The sequence below is a fragment of the Lissotriton helveticus genome, chromosome 6 (assembly GCF_964261635.1).
Source record: "Lissotriton helveticus chromosome 6, aLisHel1.1, whole genome shotgun sequence".
In the NCBI taxonomy this organism is placed as follows: domain Eukaryota; kingdom Metazoa; phylum Chordata; class Amphibia; order Caudata; family Salamandridae; genus Lissotriton; species Lissotriton helveticus.
Genome location: NC_136067.1, coordinates 688,138,815 through 688,154,583, shown reverse-complemented (window position 1 = coordinate 688,154,583; position 15,769 = coordinate 688,138,815). Strand labels below are relative to the sequence as shown.

The 15,769-nt window shown below is 42.7% G+C and overlaps 1 protein-coding gene and 1 long non-coding RNA gene across 3 annotated transcripts in view; one reads left to right on the top strand and one right to left on the bottom strand.

Moving 5' to 3' along the window:
* The window catches only part of MRAP2 (melanocortin 2 receptor accessory protein 2), a 1,067,096-nt gene that overhangs the window by 425,770 nt on the left and 625,557 nt on the right, over positions 1–15,769 (bottom strand). The window lies entirely within an intron of this gene.
* Positions 4,578–15,769, top strand: part of LOC144762865 (uncharacterized) — a 189,865-nt gene continuing 178,673 nt past the window's right edge. The window contains exon 1 of the long non-coding RNA XR_013596154.1: positions 4,578–7,826. This is a non-coding gene — a long non-coding RNA (uncharacterized LOC144762865). The remainder of the gene's footprint in view (positions 7,827–15,769) is intronic.

The window sequence follows — 15,769 nt, the reverse complement described above, 5'->3', positions numbered from 1 at the left end:
CGGGGGGGAGATTTAGCTGCAATCAGGGCTTGGGGCCTCGGATGGGGTCGGGAGCTCCGGCAGACACGTCTTCCTACCCCGCCATCTTGGCCACGCCCCGCAGTAATTCAATTTTAGATTCTTTTCAACAAACTATTCCTTCTAATGTTAAACCTGATTTATCTATGTCTATCCAAACTATATCATTATCAACTCATGGGGTTTCTATTTTATATAAAAAAACTGTCAACTACTTTAGGAAGTAACATCAATACAATTGCAACATTCTGGAACAATGAATTATAACTTTCATTGTCTATTGATACATGGGAAAATATATGGCTTAATACTATATCTGGATGGTTACCTGTGTCAATTTATCAAACCAATTCAGATATTTTATTTAATTGTTTATGGACTCCACCACGTTTATTCCAAGCTAAACTAATTCAATCTGAGTTATGTTGGCATTGTAATTGAAATTCTGGTTCACTACAACATAGGCTTTATGATTGTCCTTTAATTTCCAAATTTTGGTCAGAAGTTTGGGTCATTATTAAAAAGATATTAAATATACATGAAGACTCTGGGGCAGATTTATGTTGGAAATGCGCCACGTTTGCGTCACGCAACTGCGGCGTAAACGTGGCGCATCCCTACGACCCATTTACAACGTGACGCATCTCGGCAGATGCGTCACGTTGTAAAGCCCTGCGCCACTTGTGGGCGTTCCGGCGCAGGGTGGGCGTTCCGGGGCAGGTGCGCCTCGCAAAAGTGGCTGAGTGAAATCTATAAGATTTCACTCAGTCACTTTCAGGCCAATGCTGCGTCAAAACCCTGCGCCTGCTTGAAGCAGGCGTAGGTCTTGATGCAGCATTGCAAAGATGGGGCACCCCTGAGCCTTGCTGGAGCTGCGTCGCGCTTGCGACGCAACTCCAGCAATGCGCCACCTTTACGGCACAGATGCGTCACGCATCTGTGCCGTTTTTGCCCCATGGTGCGCCGCATTGTAAATGCGGCGCACCATGGGTGGCGGAGCAGCGGCGCAAAATAACTGGCGCATCCCTGGGGATGCGCCAGTCATCATAAATCTGCCCCTTTGTCTATAAATTGTTAATATGCAAATCTGTTACCTAAACACAGAATTTAAATGACCTTGAAAGTAAACTTTTTAATTTCTTAATTTCAGCTGCGTTAAAATCCATTACATAACGTTATGTAATATGTTATAGTAGCTCTATTTATAGACAAGCATTAATCTATTATTGGATGTTCCCTCCCCTACTTTTTATTTTAAACTTGAATTTGATTCTGATAGTGTCATATCTCTTATAAATATTTATTGTATGTCTTTTATTATTCATTAAGAAATCTCAATAAAATATTTTGAATTAAAAAAAAAGAAGTGGCCCTCCCGTTGTTCAGCCTTACAAATGCACTCATATTACTCATCTCGCCAGCGCATGTTTGCATAGTTGTGGCGCCGACCAAATTTCCAGGTATTATTTTCACCCAATAACACCATGGTCCATATAATCCATAAACCTAAATTGTTTGCCTGCAGAAACCGAAGTAAATAAGTGGCCCATAATCGTCCCAGTCACATCACATAATGTTGTTTCCAGAAGATCTGACGCTATATGTAGCCCCTAGGAGGGTCAGGGCAGAAATAGTATTATCGTGTGTGCCTGGATCTTTTGGCAGACTTGAAAATGGACTTTTCTCACTCAGTTTACAGCTTAATTCCTTAAGAGTCCAATAACGAAAGGACTGTGTATCACTCTGTGGTCAAGGTCCTAGTTTTTGAAACAATACACTGCAGGACCCACCCACTGCTAGGCCTAGTCAGAAACCAGCCATACAAACCTGCAGTCTGTTGCCTAAGTGTAAATAATTACCTCGTATACTGTGGAAACTGTTCATCAATATACCTACTCTCTTTGACAAACAATATTTCCCAGTCCTCCAAGATGAGTGAAAATGCTAACTTTGAATCACCGTTTTTCTCCTGTAATTCGTTTAGTACATTGTAACATTTCTGAAATTCATACCATAATGGGCCGCTCTTACAAGGGGACATGCCCTTAGATTCATCAGACGTCTATGAGTATAGTAGAGGTGGGAGTAGCATTCCGCTACTCCCACCTCTACTATACTCATAGTATATTGGAGGGCAGTGGGAAGACAAGCTCTGTCCTGTTGGGGATCTGCATTTCTGAATGTGAGGAGTGAGTGGTCAAATTCCCTTAGAGCCTTTAAAAGTACCTCTATCCTACTTGTGAATTGGTAGACTTTTCAATTTTTTTTTTAAAGAACATGCTGCAGTCAGGTGCGGCCGGCACAGGTAAGAGCGGTATATAAAAATAAATAAAACCACTTACCTTGCGCTCACTGCGTCACTGAATCAGCGATACGGCAAGCACAAGGTAAGTGATTTTATTTATTTTTGTATTTAATTTTACCTATCCAATCATCTGTCGACTCCCCCCCTTGCCCCACCCACCTCTCTTTCATGTGCCGTCCACGCCTGACTGTGATGACTGCCCGTAGGAGTGGGACAGCAAAAGACACACAATTGATGGACGGAATGCAGAACAAATCAAAACATTCACCCCCAGTCAAGAGATCTGGGTTAAATCCATCATTCCTTTGCTCACCATGCCACCCCAGTTTAGACCTGGCCATATGCAAATCAGTCTTGACCCTGTGCCTCATGGGCACAGTCCAGCCCAAACTGCCAAGCCAGGTCCTCCCTGGACTGGAAAAAAGCATCCTATGGACAGTTTCGGGGTTTCACCCCTCTTCAGCCAGGATAGCTTGATTCCAGTGGCACAGTGAGCCCAGGACCCAGGTCTGGACATACCTTGCACACTTAGGGTGCGAAAGCAACAGACACACAATTGATGGACAGAATGCAGAAAATCAAAACATAGGAGTGGGACAGCAACAATAATACACAACCCAAAAAGTACATTTTTACTGTAACTTTTACATGCCAGTCTGCATCTCACTGAAACTTCTCATGGCGATTTGCCTGTCTCGCTTCCTCTCAGGATGTTATACCCTAAAACACTGTTGTCGCATCAGCCCCTCCCCTCATCATTCCTATCAACTATTACACCTATAAAACAAAACCTGTCCTCCCACTTTAAATCATAATACCATATAATGAAGTTTCAATCGAAGGTCATGTTGGCTGAAGATTTCTGCAATCCTTTCCTAGACATGACAACTCAAGGTAGGTTTACATTTAGCATTAGTTTGGGCACTTGCCTTCATCAACATTTACCTTTGAGGTATCAATGGATTGTCATCTTTGTACACATGAAACTTGTATTGTGGAGGAAGTTTCTTTTTCACAGCTAAAGTATACCAAACTAGCAGCCCGTCCCGACGTTGTCCGGGTATGAATTGCTGCCGGCCAGTAGTATATTGTTTTGTAGGATTTCGTTTTGATAGCATTTCTTATCTGTGACAGGCCTGTGAAATGCTCAGATTCACAGTGCACTGCTGATGCACATTAAGAGTGCGCGTTCAGTAGTGTGTGAACTCGAGTTTCCCTACTTTATTTTTCCTTGCAATATTATGTAGCGCGAACTCGACAACATGGCATGAGCACAATTTACATTACAGAAGAACACATTCATTTGTGGTAGTCACGGGGAGACAAAGCGATTTGCCTGGAATCACAGGATGTTGAGCTGATGCCGAGATTCGAATGCTCCCCAGCTCTAAAGTTCGCAATTCTAGAACTTGTGGCGGGAGGTGTGTCTAAAAGTGTATGTCAGTGGTGGCCATCAATGAGAGAGACCTTTGCTTTTTTCAAATCGGTGGTGAAAAAAAATGAGTATGTTGCTGGAGATGTGGGCCGCCGTGCCACCAATGTACTTACCGGGGGAGGGTAAACACCCATTATTCCGCAACTTTCTTTCCGCATACCATCACTCTGCATACTTTCATTACGAAAGTACCATGACTCCGCAATGCCATTTTAACGCATGGCATTACATTTTATATGCTTTTACCATACATACATTTACAACGAAATTTGTTGTAAATGCATGAATGTTTGGATAAGGTAAGTATGGGTATAGGGGTATATGTTTTGGGGTACTGAGGTATATGTTTTGGGTGTTTGGGTATTTCAAGGGTTCAGATATAGTTTTGGGTTATGGGGTACAGGGGTAGTTTTAGGGTTTAGGGATAGCTATGGGTTTTGGGGTACAGGGTTATTTTTAGGGTTCAGGGCTAGGTTTGGGTATTGGGGTATGGGGTAATTTTAGGGTGCAGGGCTAGGTTTGGGTTTTGGGGTACAGGGGTATTTTTAGGGTTCAGGGCTAGGTTTGGGTTTTGAGGTACAGGGGTATTTTAGGGTTCAGGGGTAGGTTTGGGTTTTGAGGTACAGGGGTATTTATATGGTTCAGGGCTAGGTTTGGGTTTTGGGATACAGGGATATTTTTAGGGTTTAAGGATAGGTTTGGGTTTTGGGGTACAGGGTATATTTATAGGGTTAAGATGGGTTAGTGTTTAAGGGTTTTGTCGTATTTTAAGGAGTAAGGGTGGGTGTTGTAAAGAAGACTCTTGATGCGGTAGAAAGTAAGAACTTGTCTTTATTCAGTCACCCTCTCTCCAAGACTGCCAGTTGGCAGTCAACATTCTAAGGTAGACTTCAGTGGAGCATACCATCAGGAAGGGGCAGGGGGGGGAGCAGGAATGTACCATAGAAAATATACATAAGGTGTGGGTAGATTAAAACACATCTCCCAAAGCACCATTATACATATACATTTTAATATAAGCAGATTACAACACATCTCCCTTCGATAAAGAAGGAACAGAAGAACAGAAGAAGGGAAGGAAGGTAGGAAGGAACAAACGAACGAAAAGAGAGAAAGGGGCATACCACGTTGTCAACATGAGAAGATCAGATACAACACATCTCCCCTAGGCTAACGAAAGAGATAAGCCACGGGGAAGGAGAGAGAAAGGGTACAGGTGGAAGGAAAAGGGAAAAACAAAGAGCATCCCTGGCAGGATCCCGGTAAGGATAAAAAAGTAAGGATAGACGACAGATGCAAAAAGTAATACCATGTTAAAGCTAACAGTGAATCACGCAAAAAAACAATCAGAATGCATCTTGAATATAATCCCTAGAAGACACAAAGCTAAATACATACTGGTTGAAGAAAAGAACATTCCTAAACTCCTGAATGCAGGCAATATCTTGTCATAGTTATCCTCAATTGTACCTATGTCCCGGCTTGCACTACTGACGGGTTATACTGTAGGGTGAAACTCCAAAGTACTTTAGCAGAGATTACTAGGCTGGACTTACTGCAGGATTCTTTTAAAGGGAAAAGAGTGTACATATTACCCATGTTCCCTGACGGAAGAATGACTACTCTCCGACCTCGCGAAAGCTGGTTAGGCCTTCATCTTTACCATGCCCCTCAAGTGTATGGGCTCCCCAGCATAGCTAATTAGCGATACCTTGTGTTTATAAACATTAAAATTGGAACAACTAACTAGATCGTACATCATACGTAGTTCCACTCTACTGCTGGGATTGTGGGTACCCCCTTCAGGCTGGTCCCTGGAGGACGTGGATGGGGCAGCCATGAGGGAAGGAAGGAAAGAAAGGAACCCCCTATCTTAAAAGGAAGGGGCAAATGTACAAAAGCTAGAGGTGCGGGCACCCAGAGGCAGGGGTCCCTATCACTCTAACCCCGAAGGAAAGAGGGGGAAAAAAGGTGAGAATCACTACCCAGGGAGGAGCTAACTAAAGGTGGGCCACCCAATATTCTGAGAACAAGGAGTACAAAACTGGCAGTATAAGAATCACTGGGAACAATGCACCTTCAATAGGAATCCGGATGTCACTCGTTGTACGATCTCACTGCAATGAGGGAGAATTTCCAGTACTATACACAGATGTGAAAAAGTCAAACGGCTGGGAAAAGTATAGGATAACTTTACTATGTTCTTCACTTTAAGGTATATTATCGCACCTAGGTGAGAAGGTACAATGTGCACTGATGGTCTATACGAGTCTTAAAGGCATATTATAGTAAAGCCACATAACAAGCGGGTAGGTAAGACTGGGATGTGTGTCACCGTGAGGACGCTATGACACACCAGAGGGGAAGGGGAGTGTTAAGGATGGAGCACAGAGTGGAAATAAGGAGAGGGAGGTAAGGAGAACCCTCTAGAGAATAAATCACATGTATACCTGGCACTATATCATACTGATAGCACCGACTAAGAACGAACAGGTTACCCTGGTCCCAGTGGAACCCCTTATTAATAGAAAACAAGGTAACATACTCGCTATAAAGAGGGGTACTTTATCTAACCGTTCACATTGCTGACCATAAGAGAACACTTGACAAATTACCGGGTGAACTATGAGTACATGGCACGCTAAACTACCTACATTCCAACACTGTCCATAGGGAGAAGAAGAAATTAGCAAATGTTTGGTACACTGATGAATTCAATGTAAACAATAAAATGCGTCCAAAAAATGTTCTTTAAGTAATGGTGTGTGTGTCACCGTTGAAGACCGGATGATATGTAGAAGAGTTCTGATTTGCTTGGTGTGTGTATCACCGTAGACGCTGTGACACACTGAAGAAAATAGTACCCACTGGGGTGAGGGGACCACCAGGGGCACGACTAAAATGCCTGAAACCCTGAAAATAAGCCAGTATAGCCCAAAAATAATCGTACCTGAGGTAGGGAGAAATGCAGGGGAACAAAAATGGGACAGTCTTACTTGATAGGTACGCTGAGTATGAAGGAAACACTTCACAAGCTGCTGCTGTGATAAATCTGTCGACGCAGTCTTCGGAAAACGAACGATTCAGCCAAGGGGTCACAGTACGTGTATGTCAGGACTTTGCGACCCTCAAGAGTTGAGTTGTCTGAAGAGAATTTCTGCGCCACTTCAGCACGGAAAACCACAGATTCAGCTAATTTCGGAAACTGTCTCCTGGAAGAGGCGAACGCAGAATGCCTGAGCTGCAGACAGGGACCGGAAAGCAGAACCGGATCTGAGGCGGCTGGGGCACCGGGAAACTGACGAGAAATGCACTGAGAGTTTGACGAACACCTCTCTGATGACCCTCGAATATGGATGTGCTGCCTCCTGTAGGAATTAACGAACTCTGCTATTGAACTGGGAACCTGACAAAAGGCAATCTGAGGGGAACTGATAGCGGTGCTCAGAAGACAATAATCACAGAAGATTGACAACAGCACCCGTGAGGAGTAATCCAGCTGCGTACAGCACCTAGTTTTGAATGAATTGTGCTAGAGGAACCGAACACTTTGTCCCAAAAGGTCACTCTGAGTTATTATTGTCGACGTCAACATCCGACCACCGATTTAACTAAATTTTTATTCCTGCACAATCACGCACCCAGCGATGTTTTCACTCAGCTGGGCATGCAGGCCAGGGACTCTTACAGGAAGCAGGTACCAAAGTTGTTACTTCCTTTTTGAATTCCTCCTCAAAACTGCATAAAGGCACGAACTTCACAATGGTACACGTACACAGGATGAACAGCTTTCAACTGAGAGAAAGCCTCCACAGCTGGACCAGAATGACAAGGATCACTTCCAATTAAGCAAGCAAAGATAAAGCTCACCACTAGCACCAAAAGGCACCAAAGAGAAGTTTACGCTTGAGCTCTTCAATCACAGCTGCACTGAAGCACGAACATCACCATGGCACATGGTCACTGGATGGAGAGAGCACTGAAAGGGGAGGTGACAGCAAGGCCCCCTGCGCCAGGTTCTACGCCTCGTCGCCAGTGTTGTAAAGAAGACTCTTGATGCGGTAGAAAGTAAGAACTTGTCTTTATTCAGTCACCCTCTCTCCAAGACTGCCAGTTGGCAGTCAACATTCTAAGGTAGACTTCAGTGGAGCATACCATCAGGAAGGGGCAAGGGGGGGAGCAGGAATGTACCACAGAAAATATACATAAGGTGTGGGTAGATTAAAACACATCTCCCAAAGCACCATTATACATATACATTTTAATATAAGCAGATTACAACAGTGGGTTATGATTATGGGGTGCAGGGGTATTTAAAGGGAGTAGGGTGGACACCCGGAGCTGAAATGTGCAGAGCCTGGGAAGAAAAAACAATGAAATATTGAGCACAACGCTCGCTTTTTTTTCCGTATTCCCACGCCCCGCACACGCCCACGCCCCCAGCACACGCCCACAGCACACGATATGAGACATGGCATGAAGGGCGGAACGTACCACAAGCCCCCAGCGTTTGTCACGCCCCCAGCACACGCCCACAGCACAACGCAGACACGCCCACAAGGGACTACTTTGCTGGCACGGTTCTTTTACCTTTTAAATGTATATGGTGGGCATCTGTATAGCCTATGTCCTTCTGCTGCAACTGCCCTTTCCGACGCTGTATTGGGTGTTGTGATTGGTGCTGTGGTTCCCGAGATAACCCGCCTCAAAGGTTTGGGCTCTCTCTTTATTATATTAGTATTGGTACTGCCTTATCATCTGCAGCAAAGTACCTATTTTTGTGTGCTTTATGCATGTTTTTATTTTCACTGCCACCTGGCTTTAGATCACTCTACCTGCAGAGATTCACTGTGGTTATTTGCTTGTCCTGCTTGTGCTTCCAACATGAAAATGAAGGAATCTTCAGTAATAATGATCCTTGATACATCCCTGTTTTTTTAGCTGAAAGTGCGGTCCCGGAGTTACAGATTAAAGGCATAGGTAACTCTCTGCTACAGGTTGTAAATCGTGCCTTTGCTATCTCCCCGGAGGTGTAAGTAAGTAATTAAGTTTACTTTTGCTCGATTAATTAAAACCATTGCAAACAATTACAAAAAACATTTAAAAAGAAAAATCCAGGAATGCAATATCAGTTAAAAAAACCAAGGTGCAGCAGTTACACAAACGTTCAGTGCCAACTATGAAAATGGATTATCATATTAATATGCAGTTGAAGTACATAGATTCAGGGGTGTAGCTTCTAACACATGCTTTATGTTCTTGGCAGTTGGGTGCAGGGCATTTCATTTGGAAATGCAGTTCTAGATTACACTTGTCATTCGCAGCATTGAAATGTTTAGACCAAACACTCATCCCCCTCCCACATTCACACATACACATAGGGAGGCAGGGGAAGACACAGGAAACATTACACTCTAAGTATGACCTGGGAAGCTATTCGCAACCTGCTCCTCATTTTGGGTCCAATTCACAAAAAAAGAGCCAATCTACACCCTGTGATTTACAACCTGACGTTGATGTAGATTTACTCATCTTCGGAACTCACAAACGTTTTCTAGGTTAGACCTGGAAATCTGCCCCAGTCACTGGTTTTAAGGTACAAACCTGTACAACTTTTGTGAATTCCATTTTGTGCACACAGATGTACAGACTTCTATTTTTGCATGGAAAAAATAGTATCTGTGACATATTATCAATCCTGCAAATATCAATATACACATATATCAGAATTTCAATATTGATTACAAAAATATTGCCTCTTTTTACATAACTAATAAAATTACTAATATTGAACAGACCAATATAATTTACAATAAAATCGATTTTTACATATATCTATAACAAAATTATCAGAAACACTAATATCATCGCTCAGAAATAAACAAATGATATTAAAAATATCGATTAACACGATATCAACCAGAATATTATCCCTAAAAATGCACACAAAAAGACAAATTTAGATTAAAAAAAAACAATTTCAAATTAACCTTAAACTCATAATAAACTACAACAAAAAATATTACAATTAACCAAAAATTAAAGAAACACCCCCAGAAAAACATAAACCTAAAACAGATATATTTAAAAAATACCAAAACAATCACTGTTAAATATAACCCTATGAATACATTTATTAATACAAATTAATATATATATATATATATATATATATTTACTGATAAAACAAAGGTTACAGGGACGTTATAGTTAGGCCAACATTTCACTCATACAAAACCAGAGAAATTCAGCAGTTATAGTTAGCTGAGCTAACTATAACTCGAGCCCCTGCAATGCACTGCTTATGACCTCACAGATTACATAAATCATAACATGGTCAGTGACATCACTGATGACAGCTCAAATTACATCACTGATGACATTATTGATGACACGATTCGGTGACTGTGAGTGTTTTAAAAATGTTTAGTTTATATATCAAGGTGTATTGATGAAACAGAGCGTGTATGAGTGCCTGTATCGATGATTCAGTGATTGCGTGACTGACTGTATAAGTGAGTGATTAGTTGACTCAGTGAATGTATGGGTCACTGAGTAGGTTGTCTGAATGTCTGTATCAGTCTTCCAGTTGGAGTATAAGTGGTTGTATGGGTGTGTGAGTAGCTGTACAGGTGATTAGTTATCTGAGTACCCGTATGGGTGTCTGACTGTGTAAGTGGTATAGGGTTGTGAATGGGTTTGCGAATGTTTGTGTGGGAGTGGGTGTATGAAAGGTTCGATGTAAAAATCACTCGAAATGCTTTTTAGACCAGTTGCACTGTAATATTTCGTTTTTAGAATCAAATGTGTTTTTAAAATTGAAAGTTGAAGTGAATGTGTTACTCGCTGTGGGGAAGCTTGACTCACGCCAAACAGTGAGAAGATAGTTGGGGGCGGCCAGGACAAGTGTGCACAGCTGAGAGGCATCACCCACGTGGGGAGCGGGGGATAGGTCAGCGTTCTAGTAGTTGAAATAAATCTACTTATTGCACACGCAGCGCGAACACGGTGAGAGAAACTGACAGTGATCAGACACACTGTACCAGAGGGCACTGACTTGCTCATTTTGCTTATTTGCACAGTCTTTTCAAAGCCAGAGTATTTCAGAAGTTGAACTTATCACTTTGTAAAAATTACTCAGAATGCTTTTTAGACCAATTACACTGTAATATTTTGTTTTTAGAATCAAATGTTTTTAAAATTGAAAGTTGAACTGAATGTTTTACTCGCTGTTGGGAAGCTTGACTCACGCCAAACAGTGAAATGATAGCTGGGCGGGGCAGGACAAGTGTGCACAGCTGAGAGGCATCACCCTCGTGGGAAGCGGGCAATAGGTCAGCGTACTAGTAGTTGAGAAAAATCTACTTATGGCGCCCACAGTGCGAACGCGCAGCGGATACGCTCAGCGGGCGTGCCGCTGGCGAGGCAAGCCCGTCTGCACCTGTCCGTGTCCGGACACGGTCAAAGGCAAGGATCCATGCTGGATCCGTTCCAAAAAACGGTAAGCCCATCACACATGATAGAGACGCTCTACTCTCATTAAGATATATGGTAAAGCCCATTGTGCAATAGCTCTGGCACCTACAAGCTTGATAGGGAAGGAGATGTCATGCCCACATTGCCAGACTAAGATTTACCCAGATAAAAATGAAGGACCATCACAACTAGACATGCCAAAAAAAACTGAGCTCTGTAAAATGGGACTTTTCAATAGCAGGTCCATGCCAGCATACACCACAGAAATAATAATGTTATTAGAGAGTGAAGAACTCGACATCCTCTTTGTTACTGAAACGTGGCTGAAAGACTGGTCGTCCCCCGATATAATCCAAGCACTACCCCCAGATTTCCTTTCCGAAGACAAGATAGGAAGGAAAAGAAAGGAGGTGGGGTAGCAATCATTTATAGAAATACCTATGAATGCATGATATTACCTGTCATCACCATTAACAGTGAAATGGTACATTTCAGCCTCAAACTGTCGGCCAATAATTCATTTTCAGACTCACTCATTAATAGAACCCCAGGTCCTCCAACATCATTCATAGAGGAATTTCCCGCACTGATTGCAGACATGGCGGCTGGTAAGAGTTCCACTACAGTATTGGGGGACTTTAACATCGATCTGGATGAACCAGATGATACCACAGCGACAAGACTACTCTATGACATGGAGGCCATGCAACTAAAACAACTGATAAACACAAGCACATGTGTAAAGGGGACACACACCGGATGCCATTTTCTCAAATGACCCTAAACTGAAGGTAGGGATCCTATTACCAATGGCATGGTCAGATCACTATTTCATCCCATTTATACGTGAAAATACACAGGCTCGACACACCATTCACAAAGTAACTAGGATCAAGAACAAATGGCCAAAATCCCTACCTGAAACATAAGGTCTAAACTAGAAGACCAAGCGCCAAGCCTAACAGAGGACATAGACGAGTCCAATAAAACTTGGTATGACTGGCTTAACAAAGTTGTAGCCCAACATTCACAGAAAACCAAACAAAGTAAACTAGAGGTTAGGATAAAAGCCCCATGGTTCAATAAGCAATTAACTACTACGAACAAATCATGTAAAAGATTAGAAAGGTTGTGGAGAAAAAAACTATGATCCTGACATCAAAAGTCAATATAAAGCAGCGATTAGACAATACCATAGGGAGATGATTCAAGCGCAGAACAAATTCTATGAAGAAAAAATTAATAGTCACAGAATTTCTCAAAAGAACTAATCAAAGTAGTACGCTCCTTAACATCTAACCTAGAGGTAAACAACCAACCCTCATCAATGGAAAGATGTAATCAGAAGGCGAACTTTTTTAAAAATAAAGTGGAACTACTATATGAGAATTTACAACAAAATAGACACATCATAACAGATGACCCCTCCCTCATCACAAATGAAGACATAAATATTAAAACAGGGTGCCGCTCGTTCTGAGGTCTTTCGCCTTGTGTGTCCTGCCCGTTGCTACAGGAGTAGCTGACAAGACTCTGTGCAACATTCTATTCCCAGCGTGTGGACGAGACCAACTCCGTGGCCGCAGAGGAGGCGAGAGGCGCAGCCCCGGGACTGCGAGGACCAGCATCCACCACCAACAGCTGGGTCCTCTTCCCGCGTGAGCCGCGCCCCCTCCCAGTGCTACGCCTCCTCTCATCTAATAGGAACTTAATTAAGTCCACTAACGCGCACCGCGGGACGCGCGCGGGTCGCAGCCCGGGGCGAAGCCCGGGCAAAGGGCGGGCCCTCTATGGCCCTCCAAGGCCAGACAAGGCTCGGCTTGGCCATACCCCTGTCGTGTACTAATCTGTTTTTGGGATTCATCTCTATACATCGCGATTTCAGGATTACACGCCAGGTATGTCTTTGCCCACTGATGACGTTTTACCATCCAGGGTAGGTTCTTCCATTTTGGGCCCACTGGATAAATATTTTATAAAAGCCAATGTTGAGGTCGATAAAGAGCTGGCCCTGGCAGAGCGCCGTGCTGCTAGACGTCTATCAATTGAGCAACTTAAAAACACAGTTTTGGATCCTGGTATTAAAGTTCTTCCTGACGTCCAGCTGGACTACCCAATTCGGGAAAATACTGATGACGAGCTATTTAATACGGATAACATTCCTTTAATTTTCCAGTCCAGCTCGTCTCCTAAAGATGGAAATTCTACAAGTCACCAACTGGAGCAACCTCTTCCTAGCAGTAACTCAATTATTGATCTCATTGACTTTGACACTCCTAAACCTCCTAAGACTCCAGAAAGTTCATGTATTATGGAGGCATCTAAATCCTCGGAGGTGGGACAGCGAAGACAATGTGATCTATTCACCTTTAAACACAAAGCCCCCAAATCGCTGAGAGGCCCTAACTATGGGAAAAGGAAAAAGGTAGTCTTTAGATCTCACCCGAAAAAGTGTAGGAAAAAAAGTTTGGGCCAGGCAGATACCACCATCCACAAATTAATGCCTCATAAGGACTCATTAATGAAAGAATTACATAAAATAGCTGAAGGGGCACCCAACGTCCTTAGAAATACACTGACTACCCAGGTTCCTCCCACCATAAAAGACTTTGTAGATGCGATGGAGCACCCAATGAAAGCATTACTTATCCCAATAGTGGAGAGAGTAAAGAAATTAGGAGCTCAATTGGATACTCTTATAGGATGCCCCACCCTAAACACTCTAATTAGTAAGGATTTGGTAATCCCCCCACCGATTACTAAGGAGAGAGAGAAAGTGACAAAAGAGGTAAAAACGTCCAATTCTGATAAAACTCCAAAGGTATCAAATACCCCTACTATACCAATACCCTTAGCTGCTTTGCGGCCAACAAATAAAGTTCCCTCTGGTTCATCCAAATTGCCTATAGATCCTCGAGCACAGTCAGCCCAAATAAAATCTCTCGTGGATTCGGCAAGAATGGGGAACACCAAATCCACGCGGGATACGAAAAATTTTGTTCAGAAACATAAGAGACCACTGGGTGAGAGACATGTGGATCTACCTCCAGCAGCATCCCATAATGTCATTGTTTTAACGGGGGTTCCGCCTTTACCATCTTCAGCAGGACATGAAGACCCTGTCAGCCTGAAAAATAAGGTCATTTATTGGCTAAAAAATAACAGGCCATTGCCACACCAACCTAAACGGTGACATCATCATGGTGAGGAGAACTAGCTGGGTGGGCCTACGCCCCAAAGACATTGAGGGCGATGTAATAATAATCACTTTTAAAGACCCTAGAGTTACCATCCACATAATGGACTGGTTTACAGCTACCAATAAAGGCCCGATTTCACCTAAATCCTTACCATATTTTTATCCAGAAGCCTTAATGCCCCCAAAACCATATCGTTTTAAACACTATCATGAGAATCCTATTACCCAATACCACCAAAGACCATCGCGAAATTTTCTTTTCCCAGTACAGGGAAAGAGGGGTGATATTTTTCCTACCCACGATCTACATCTGTTTAATGGCAGGCCGTGGAGAAACAAAACCCCCTTAACTCCTAGATATGACCAAGCGGGTTATGGCAACTGTTTCCCGCCAATAACTCCCTCCTGGAATTTTCCCTGCAACAACTATTATGAGCCACTCTATGGTTTGGAGGATATAGACTGACTCACTGCAGAGAAGGCCCAAAGGTTGGAGGGGGAGAACAATGCTAGTATATTTCTAAATGTATCACCCATGAAGAGCTTTTCGGAAAATAGCAAGACACCAAAAGGACTGGTAAATGGGGCAAATATACAGTTTTCAGCACACTGTTCGCCCCCAGTTAGTCAGCAAAATAATATAAATATAAATACTCTGCCTACCTGTGTGGAAACTCAAGAACTATCCTCCAAACTACATATGCTTAGTTGGAACTTGGCAGGAATATCTTCAAAAATTGTTCAACCAGCATGGCTGGAGGTAGTAAATTCCTATTCTGTCCTGTGTTTCCAGGAAACTTGGGTGCTTACCCCGATACACTTATTGGGCTTCCAAACCTTTCATTCATCAGCAATAGAGAGTAACCAGGGCAGACATCGGGGGGGTCTGTGTATATACGTTAGTGTAAGGGACTCTTACCAAATAATAGTTATGGATTTGGGCTCAGCTTTGAGTCTCTTAATCATTAATTTTTATAATAATATGCCCATAGATCGTTTGGAGAAAGTATTAGATGACTTGTCTCAATCTATTGTTTCGATCAAAGATATGCGTGGCGGTGAGTGTGTGACAGCATTTATGGGTGATTTTAATTGTCATATCTGTCAGAATATCTCTAGGGGGGTGTGTGACTTTTCTCCCCCACAAGACAAGGAATTAGAGGACGATATGCCTGATCATTTCGTACATACAAACATAGGGGAATTATTAAATAATTTTATGGCATCTTTTAATTTAGATTTTGCAAATGTCTTATCACTTCCTTTGAAACCATTTAAACCGACATTTCACGGCAGAGCAGTAAATTCTACCATTGACTTCATCCTCTTTTCGAAG